The sequence below is a fragment of the Octodon degus genome, unplaced genomic scaffold (genome assembly GCF_000260255.1).
Source record: "Octodon degus isolate 3935 unplaced genomic scaffold, OctDeg1.0 scaffold00207, whole genome shotgun sequence".
Taxonomy (NCBI): domain Eukaryota; kingdom Metazoa; phylum Chordata; class Mammalia; order Rodentia; family Octodontidae; genus Octodon; species Octodon degus.
Genome location: NW_004524783.1, coordinates 903,666 through 913,815, shown reverse-complemented (window position 1 = coordinate 913,815; position 10,150 = coordinate 903,666). Strand labels below are relative to the sequence as shown.

Here is a 10,150-nt window from a genome sequence, read left to right as displayed (position 1 = left end):
TCGCAGAGTGTTCACAGCGCCTTCCCTGGACACGCACCATGTGAGCCACGGGCCGCGCTCCCTCGCAGAGTGCTCACAGCGCCTTCCCTGGACACAGCGGGACAGGACGGCTCCACGCATGGGTGGAGGGCGGAAGGAGGCCGCCCCGCTATTGTCAGCTCTCATCTGCCACAGCGCACCGCTGTGCTCTACAATCTCCTGCTGTCGGGAGGCCCTTGTCTCCCAAACTGTGACCAAACTGAGTCCACCCTGGGAACCAGGCCCTGCTGTCAGTGTGACCGGGGCAGGACACTGGCAGTGAAGCATCAGTAGCAGGAACAGTCGCCCAATCCCCAGGCCCGCGGCTCCCCTACAAGCAGAACCCCTCGAGGGAGCCCAGCCTCCGACATGCAGGACAGCCCCAGCCATGACTGGGCCACGGTGGTCCCCACTGCCCACAAACGCGGCACAGCTGCAGAGTTCTCTTCCAGGGTCTGCCACAGGAAACACGAGTGCCTTAGAGGCAAGCCACAGTCAGAAACCTTTCATGGCTCTAACAGTCCAGTGGCATCAAGTGGACTTTTGTTCGCCTTAAACAATGAACTCCCTGCCAAGAATGGAACCAAGAGCATTCATGTCCCCATTTCAAAGGCCCTGGCTTTCCGGAGCACATCTCTCTGTGTCTCTGTGTCTGTCTATCTCTGTCTCTGTCTCTGTCTCTGTCTCTCTCTCTCTCTCTCTCTCACACACACACACACACACAGAGTCATGGTATGCATGCCACACATGGATGCCGCAGGACCAAGGGTGACAGTCTGAGAAGTAAAAAGCAGCCTGTTAACATCGACAACAGTCTGGCAAGGTTGAGTCCAATTTCCGGTTCCCCAGCTTCCTTGAAGACAATGGTTTATGATCACATCCAGATGGCTGTCAGGGGCTGGTGTCAGAAGCCAGCATGGCCCCACACCCCGGCATCGTCCTCCTCCTCGGCAGGCCACGCTGGCCAGGGACTCTTCTTGGCATTCCCATCCCTACGGCTCCTGCACCAGCGTGCCAGTAGCTGCCACCAATCAGTCCTCCTATGGTGATGTGGCTGCAGCCATCTCCTCTCAGCCCTTGCCTGGATGGCTTGGAGAAAAAAACAAATCTATATTCCAGAGCCCCAAATGACATGGCTATTTCTTTAGCTACTACAAAAGTTGGCTTCTTACATCTTTTTTTTTTTTTTTTTTTTTGGCCTTTTTGTCATATTTATTAAATAGTAGAGCCAGGATTCCAAACAGCAGTCATTCCTGTCTTGCCATCAGACCACTACGTCTCAAGGGGGAGACAGAGTAAGGTGGCAAAGGGGACGGAGTCAGAGGTGAGCCAGGAAGCCCCACAGCTCAGAAGCCCGAGGAGAAAGCGTCAGCCACCGTACAGAGCACCAGAAGAAAAGAGGTGTCCTGAAATCCATCCATCTACCCCCTGGCCCCCGAGGCCACACATTCACTTAGAGCAATTCAGTGAAGGATGCAAAGAAAACCAAAAGCTCACAAGAGGGCCAACCTCACCCAACCCCTGTGAGCCCAGGACCACCACATCCAAAAGGACTATGCAGGGAGCACTTAAAAGTGTCCCCTCACAACATTCACAGAAGGTGACACATCCTTCCTCTTAAAAACTCACCCAGCCTTTTGGCTGAGCAGCACCATGGCGGTCGGCAAGAACAAGCACCTTACAAAAGGCGGCAAAAAAGGAGCCAAGAAGAAAGTGGTTGATCCATTTTCTAAGAAAGACTGGTATGATGTGAAGGTTTTGGCTATGTTCAACATAAGAAATATTGGAAAAACACTCATCACCAGAACCCCAGGAACCAAAATTGCATCTGATGGGCTCAAAGGTCATGTGTTTGAAGTCAGCCTTTGGGATCTGCAGAATGAGGAAGTTGCCTTTAGAAAATTCAAGCTAATTACTGAAGATGTTCAGGGCAAAGACCACCTGACTAACTTCCATAGCATGGACCTCCCCTGTGACAAAATGTGTTCCATGGTCAAAAAATGGCAGGCCGTGACTGAAGCTCATGTTGATGTCAAGACTACCGATGGTTATTTGCTTCGACTGTTCTGTGTTGGCTTTACTTTTTTAAAAAACACAACAATCAGATACGGAAGACCTCTTATGCTCAGCACCAGCAAGTCCGCCAAATCCAGAAGAAGATGATGGAAATCATGACCCGAGAGGTGCAGACAAATGACTTGAAGGTCAATAAACTGATTCCAGACAGCACTGGGAAAGACACAGAAAAGGCTTGCCAGTCTATCTACCCTCTTCATGATGCCTTCGTCAGAAAAGTAAAAATGCTGAAGAAGCCCAAGTTTGAATTGGGAAAACTCATGGAGCTTCATGGTGAAGGTAGCGGCTCTGGAAAGGCTACTGGGGCAGAGACTAGGGCTAAAGTTGAACGAGCTGATGGATACGAACCACCAGTGCAAGAGTCTGTTTAAGATCCAGATTTTTAATAGTGATAAATAAAGTCCTATTTGTGATGAAAAAAAAACAAAAAAAAAACCTCTCCCAGCACACACCAGAACAAGAAGGGGAACTTCCGCTTCGGCGTTGCCAGGCCATGGCTCCTGGGAGGAGATGGGCACACGCAAGGGCACAGGGCTGCGGTTTTGTTGCCTAGAAGTGTGGCTCTGCTCCACAGAGCTTTGCTTTGAGCTTTCAATTCTACTTAGAAATGGAACATAATGACTTCTTTCTTTGATTAGAAGAACAAAACAGAGATGATTACTTAAAGTTAAAGCAAGACGTCACCTCTGAATGTTCTCTTAAGTTGTTTTAAGCAGAGACTCTGTACATTCCTACAACTGGCACATGCTTAGAGCGAAGGAACTCAAGAGTGATGAAATCAACAGAAATGACCAGGGACGCGCGCTGCCTGGTGACTCACACGTGCGCATCCAACGGCTGCAAGGTGAGCCCCTCGCTCCCGGCAGAGGAGTGACTGCAGCGTGTTTACAGACAGCGCTATCAACCATGTGCTGCTTTTACTGCTTGTATAAATTATTATTATTATTATTATTATTATTATTATTTTTTGTATGTGTGTGTGTGTGGTACCAGGGATTGAACTCATGACCTTGCGCTTGCCAGGCAGGCACGTATTCTACTGAGGTATCTCTCTAGCCCCTGTAGAAGTTATTAAGTTTGTTAGGTAACTCCACTGAACATAGGGATTCAAAGTAGGACTTCTGAAAAAGCTACCATAACACTAATAAAAACAGACCAGTCTAATCTAAACATGGATGTGCATTCTTACAACATAAATATAGAAACAAACATAGACATACACATGCTGCATATAACAGGTACACAGCCCTATGTAACTATTTTTACAGTGTGCTTTACTCGCATTTATTATGCAAAATCTGAACCAAGACTGAAACATTACTCAACTACAAAGAGGAACATTTATAATGTACACAAATCTCAAAACATTACACTGTGACAAAGAGGCAGACATAAGAAGCCACACAACACGGGACTGTGATGTGAAACGCCAACGCAGGGGTATCCACAGGGAGCGTTTGAGCTGGGGTGCTGGCCTGGCACGGTGACTGTGGGGTGATTACTTAATGGGCATGGGGTCCAGGGGGGACAGTGTTGTTTGGAAATTAGGTAATGGGGGCATTCTCCACAGCGCCACTGCACCAGCTGCCGGTGGACTGGGCACTCAGACACAGCTCCTCCGAGGTTTCATGAATGTCATCTCAGAAAATGAAACTTAAAAAAGACCAGAGCAGACAGAACCCGCAGGGACACGGTAGCCCAGTTCTGTCTGCACACAGAAATGGGAGCGAGGTTGAGAGCCTTGGACCCACGCTGTCTGCAGGACTAGTGACCGCTGAGCCCCGACCAGCCTTCTGCCCTACCTTCTCTCCCCATAAAAACTAGCACAAGGCTGAGGCAGCGGTTCCCACCTACAGCTCCCGCTTCTCTGGACGCCAAGGCACAAGGAGCGTGAGATGTCAGTCTGAGAAGGCAAGGGAGACCTGCCTCCAAAGGAGCAGAACAAACAAACTAGTGGAGAAGGTGGGAAATGGTCACAATAATGTGTCTTCTGGCAACAAGCACATTACAAAGATCACGTGAGCCTCCCACGCAGCTGCCTACAGCCAAGTCTCCCACTGCCTGGACTCTCAGATGTGCTGTTGATACATCAGCAGTAATCCTAATACCTAGTCCTTCTTCGGGGCTCACTATGTGTGTAGTACTTCCCTAAATTTCAAATTCATTTATCTTTGCACTCATTCTCACTCTAATGGGCTAGGTACGGCTACAAACAAACTCAGTTCACAAATGGGATGCAACTGGAACAAGGCCATACACCAGGCACTGGGGCAGCCACTACACCAGGGCAGCCAAGTCCGGGGCTTCCAGAACCTTCCCTCTCCAGCCGGTCTACCAGAGGCTCTGCTGAGGGAAGCCCTGGACGCTTCTGAAGGAATGCTAAGTCATAACAAGGAGACGGACAGAACCCTAACATGACAGCAGCCAGTCCTCTAAACCTCATAGCTCTTAAAAGCAAAAAGAATAAACATCCTAAAATAGAAAGATAAAACCTCGTCCTCCCACTGTACCGTGCATTTCTGCTGGTCTGTGGAAAGGAGCAGATGGTGCCTAATTTGCTTTGTCTTCTCATTTCAATTCTTTGACCTTTTTCTCCTCTTAATTTCTTATGTAGCTTTTTCTTTCTTCTCCCAATTTTGCATGTATATGTTTGGTAATATGGACAACTGATTTGAAGACAACACTATGCAATGTAACAAATACTGTGAAGTTCACATTTTGTTTAGTGAAATTCTCTGTTTTAATACTCTTTTGTACTTTCTTTAAAAAATTAAAATTAAAAAATAATGTAAAAAACCCCATTGTCCTAAAAACAAAACAAAACAAAAAACCCCATTGTCCTCCCTTCAAAACAGAAGATTATCCCCATTTCCCTTTCTGGGTGACCCAAGTAAGACAGAAAGAATGGGCCAAAAGCCTGGACACTGTAAAAATCCATTCCAAAAATACAAAACTTAACCTCGACACCTCAGTCTCCAAAGAGATTTATAATCTAATAAATATTTTTTTGGAAATGAGCTCAAATCAACTCTAAGGAAAACACACCTCCTTCCACTCCTTCCCTGTCCCTAAACTAAGCAGCATCACTTCGCACTATCTAAAGAGAAGACGTTCCACCTAGCACAGCGAAGCACTTGGGATGTCGTGCCCACATTTACAGGCCGGCTCCTCCCAGGCCTACCTCACTGGGTCTGTGGGCTCCCATAAGTGCCGCCCATCCTCCCTGCGACTCCGCCCGACGCCCACAGGCCCGGGCTGGTGTTTGCTTTATATAGGGCTTTCATGTGAGGCCTGGGTCTGGGGACAGGTTTCTAAAAATGCATCATTTTGTACACAATGTCTCCATTCACAGCAAAGTTTGAAAGGAAGTGTTTTAGTCATCTAATGGACTTGTCAAGCAGTACTCTTAATTAAACCTGGCTCACGTCAAAAGGAAAGTGAGTATGAACGTAGGCCAGTCTTGGATATAATAGATTGAATCATACCTTAATTCTGACCAAGGGACAGCATAAAATCCTTCCTAAAGCCTGTATGTTAGCCACCCAATGAGTAAGTATTCTATTTATAGCTGCCAAGGGTCACACCTTCAGGCGTCCTTCACCCACTACCCTGCCCCACCACACGTCCCCTCGATATTGAATTTCAGCCTCCAGCAAGTCAGAACTTTTCCAGTAGTTGGGTTTGGGATGATTCCTGAGCCGTAGGCCCGCTTTCTGGCCGCCTCCTGCCAACTGCAAGGAGACAGTGTGTGTCCCCCAGAAGGAGCCCAGGATGGGACGAGAAGAGGGGCTTCTCCCCTCCTGGGTTTTAATAAAGTGCACCAAAAAGAGCATATGTTTCTGAAAGTGCTTTCTTCTTCTGTGAGTAACACCAGGCATAAATATAAAGTGTTTCTCTTATCGCAGTGATAAAAGAAATCATTTTCATACTCAGTGTGCTAACAACCCAGCTGCACCTGCTGGCCCACACCTGTAACCCCAGATTTGGGAGGCCGAGGCAGGACGTAGCCTGGAGTGAGAGCCCAGCCTGGACTACAAGGTATGCCTTAATTACAGTATGTACCAAGTTCCTGTCTCAAAAACAAAACAAAACAAAAAAAAAAAACCAAATACATTCGTCATATGTTGGTAGTTCAATATCTTAGTTTGGCATTTTGCAAGGGAACAATACAATATAGAACACTTTTTACAAGATTATTTTATGATGAGTCACCCGAAGGATCATATACAAAGAGTGCAGGAAATCTGCCTACACACTAAAGACCAAAGACTGCAGCTGAGGGCCTGGATCCTGCAATAATGTCCTGCACGAGTCCAGCTGAAGATCTACAGCCCAAAACAATGCCACCCACAAGTCCAAGTGGAGGCCTGGAGCCAACAAGAAGGCCTGAGACAGGCCTGCTTCGCCGATCTGTGCTTGGAAGGCCCAAAGGTCAGGGGTGGAAGCTGGAAACTCTGTGCCGGAAGGATGACGGATCTGTGTCCATAGGCCGAGGGATCTGCCCTGGAGCCAGGAAGCAACTCAAGGTTCTCCAGCAAGCTTTGCAGTGTGTGATCTTCCCTCCAGAGCCAGGAAGTGATGCTGGGGTTGGGGACCAGAGCTCCCCCGAAGTGAAGCATAGCTCTTCTCGGCAACGAGTTCGTGAGCTCTTCCTCCACCGAGAACACCCAAGTTCATCTGCAAAGCCAGCGTGTCAAGGTCCTGCAGCAGCACAGCCCAAGAGAGCCAGAAGCTGCCAGCAGCTTCCAACAGGTCCCAAACAGCTTCCCTAACAGCCTCAACAAGTTCCCGAGAACCTCTTCCTCTTATGCTATGACAACCACCCTCAGGGGGGCCTCCCACACCCAGCACCACACTGGTTCAGCTCAGCTGGGTGTTACAAATTGACTAGCAGTTGTCTATCCATGACATTCGCCACAAGCAGCTATCAGTCTAATCCTAAAACTCTTGGAAGCTTCTTTTGAAAATCTGAGTCTGGACGCACAGTCAAGCCTTGAAGCCACGAGGCAAGCCAGGGCTTTTGAGCCTGAATCGCTTGTGGACATTTCAAAGCGCCATCTCCGGCCCCTCCTTTCACCCTTCCGAAGCTTGCCTGTGACTGATCGCAGGGTGCACCCCACAGGAGACTCTCCTGACAAGCTTGGGATGAGGAATCTTTCAAAAACTCACATAGGGCAGAGACTGCAGCCAAAGAGGGACAAAGAGACTCAGCATAGCTAGGACCTGGGAGGGTGACAAGTCACAGACAGCAAAGGCAGCCAGCGAGTAGAGCACCACCAGGAATACCAGCGGAGGCCGGTCCTGCACTGGGTGGGGCCAGCCCTGACCAGCGTTCAGCATGGCCTTTGGGTGTGGCTGCAACCACAACATCTTAAACCAGAAGAGAAGAGAAAAATTACAACTGTGATGCACAGGTACGTATTAAAGCTCAGAAATAAGGATGGTGAAAACCAGGCTCCAGATGCATGAGGCAAGGCCAAGTCCAGACCTACGGGGGAGGCAGGAAGGGGTGGAGGGAGGACTCAGCCACCGAAGAGGCCCAGAGAACCCAGGAGAGGCAAGGGTGACTGTGGCCACGTGGCTGCTCCCTCGGCTCCCTGGATTTCAGTTAAGGCAAGGAAGAGTCCAACCCACTCAACCGGCCTAGCTGCACCGAGACACAGGCTTAGAGGCCAGAAGTGTTGGGAAGGTGAAAGAACGGAGTGGGCAAGCCAAGAGGACCCTGTGCTCCTGCGAGGCTGCGCGCTGCAGACAGCTCCTAGCGCTCCCAGGGGAAGAAGGCAGCGTGCTGACACAGGCGTCGGGCTGGCAGGTTGCTCCCGCTACTCCTGCTTGTCCCTGCCGCTCTGCTAGGCCACAGGGTTCCACCTGAGACCACCTTCTATGGGCCCCAGAGCTGGCGCATCTGCTGGCACAGCACAAAGCCTGTGGGCCGTTCCTAGAAGACCCTCCTGTCTGCCCTAGGACACCGCTGTGCGCTGGGACCAGTGAGGCCCGGAAGGCCACGTCACCTTCAGCTCTGCCCACCTGTTCTTTCGGCTAAGTTTCCCACTTCTCTTTCCCCTAGCTGTAAATGTTGAGTGTCTAGCACCAGATATGTCCTTGCAAGGTAAGTCCCAGACAAAACACGCTCTCGGCTCCATACCCATGCCATGGAAAGAGCCCTGACCTCTGATCACAGCCCGGTGTGGGATCAGACTGCACGCAGTGTCCAAACACCGCCTGGGGGCCCTTGGCCCCAGGATGCTGAGCCACCTGGCCACGAGGGCAGGAGAAGCCAAGAGGAGGCAGCCCCCTGTGGCCGCGGGATCTGCACAGGAAGCCTCCCGGCCTCAGGACCTTTGGCTCTATGGAGATTACCTCAGCGGACCCACAGGAGGCAGGAGATCCGGCACACCAAGGGCTCTACGCTGCGGCCTACGCAGTCTCCACTGCAGGACTTGTGGTTCTTCCTGCCAGAAAACTCCAGTATCCTTGGCTCGCCCCACTGCGTGAGCAGTGCTGTCGCACCTCAGTGTTTGCAACCAAACGGTGCCAGGAATTGTGCAGTCTGCAGGAGGCAAAATCGCTCCCGGCTGAGAACCGCTGTACTGCTAAAACAGGACTCCAACCGCGTTCTAGGGATGCGCCCATCCCCGACCAACCTGTGCCTCAGGACGAAGAATGTATCATCTGCTGATCTAATCGTGCTATTTTCTTTTTAAACTAAAATTATCAGTGCTCCTTAGGAATGCAGAATATCAGCAGCGACCAAGTACAGTACCTGGACTGAGTCTCAGCTCTGAACAACTGATCGGAATATAAACCATTCAGCCAGGGGAGGTGGCCCACACCTGCAATCCCGCCCTCGGGGGGCTGAGGCAGCAGGATCCCGGGGCACTTGAGCCCAGCCTGGGCCACACTGTGAGTTCAGCTAGACAAGCCTAACTACACAGCTAGCTCTCGGCGGGAAAAAATTCATCATCTTTGAAACAAATCCCACATTGCTAGAAAGAGGATCAGTTTCTAAAATGATTCCTTAAAACTTTTCTCACTGAACTAGGTTTAAGCAGGATTTTTTTTTTTAAATATTTTTACTTATTTGGTGCAAGGTCTCACTATGCATCTTGGACTCTTAGTGATCCTCCTGCCTCAGCCTCCCCAGCACTGGGATTACAGGCGTGTGCCACCACGTCCAGTTCTGGCCTGCCCAGTGTTCCAGGGCCAGCACAGCATGTGGTACCAGGGATTGAACCCCAGTCCTTGCACTTGCCAGGGAGGCGCTTATACTGCTGAGCTATCTCCCCAGCCCTGAAGCAGGACTTTTACCTGGCTCTGGGGGTCTCAGCCCAAAGCTGTGTCAGCAGGAGACACTTAGGCGAAGAGAGATGGCAGATGGCAGCCTCAGCTCCGCAGATTAGAAGCCAGATTGACAGAGCGCATGTGAGTTCCAAAGCAAACACAGCTCCAGCGTCACCTCATGGGAATCCATAGTTTACTAGAAATAGACAAAAGTCCAGGAAAACGCGGTAGGAGACTGAGTGTGACCCTCAGCGTTCACTAGGAAGATTCCCTGGGAATGAGGCTTCCTTGAGCTCTTCTTGGGATCTTCTCCGGAGCAGAATCCCACTTACACTTCTCAGCCCACTACTACCTTCACAACAAGAAGCAGAAGGCCTGTGTTTCTGCTTTGTATTTGACAGTGCGAGAAATTCTCCTTGTTCCAGTCGCTGACCAAAGCAGCAATCCTTGGGCTTCAGAAGTCCTCCCACTTGGGTCTGCTCTGGATGGCGAAACAGACACATTCCTGAAGATTGCCGCACAGATTCCACCTTCGCCTTCTTTGCAAACCCACAGGAGTGCCGCGTCCACAGCTGCTCCCCAGAGCCAGAGCCCTCGGGTCCGCGCTTCCCACCTGCGGGAGCCCGGGCCGCTGACTGAACGCCACCAGAGGACCTGGTGCATCAGATGGCTTACGCATGGTGCCAGCCTTTGCTAAGTGTCAGTATACGGAGTACCAGAAAAAGCAGACTCACGGGGGCTGCGTGGACAGCTGAATTCGTCCAAACTGTCCCCG

At 50.3% G+C, this 10,150-nt stretch overlaps 1 protein-coding gene and 1 pseudogene across 1 annotated transcript in view; one reads left to right on the top strand and one right to left on the bottom strand.

Annotated features, from left to right (window-relative positions):
- The window catches only part of Myo10 (myosin X), a 237,948-nt gene that overhangs the window by 210,384 nt on the left and 17,414 nt on the right, over positions 1–10,150 (bottom strand). The window lies entirely within an intron of this gene.
- On the top strand, positions 1,672–2,465 carry LOC105744024 (annotated as a pseudogene).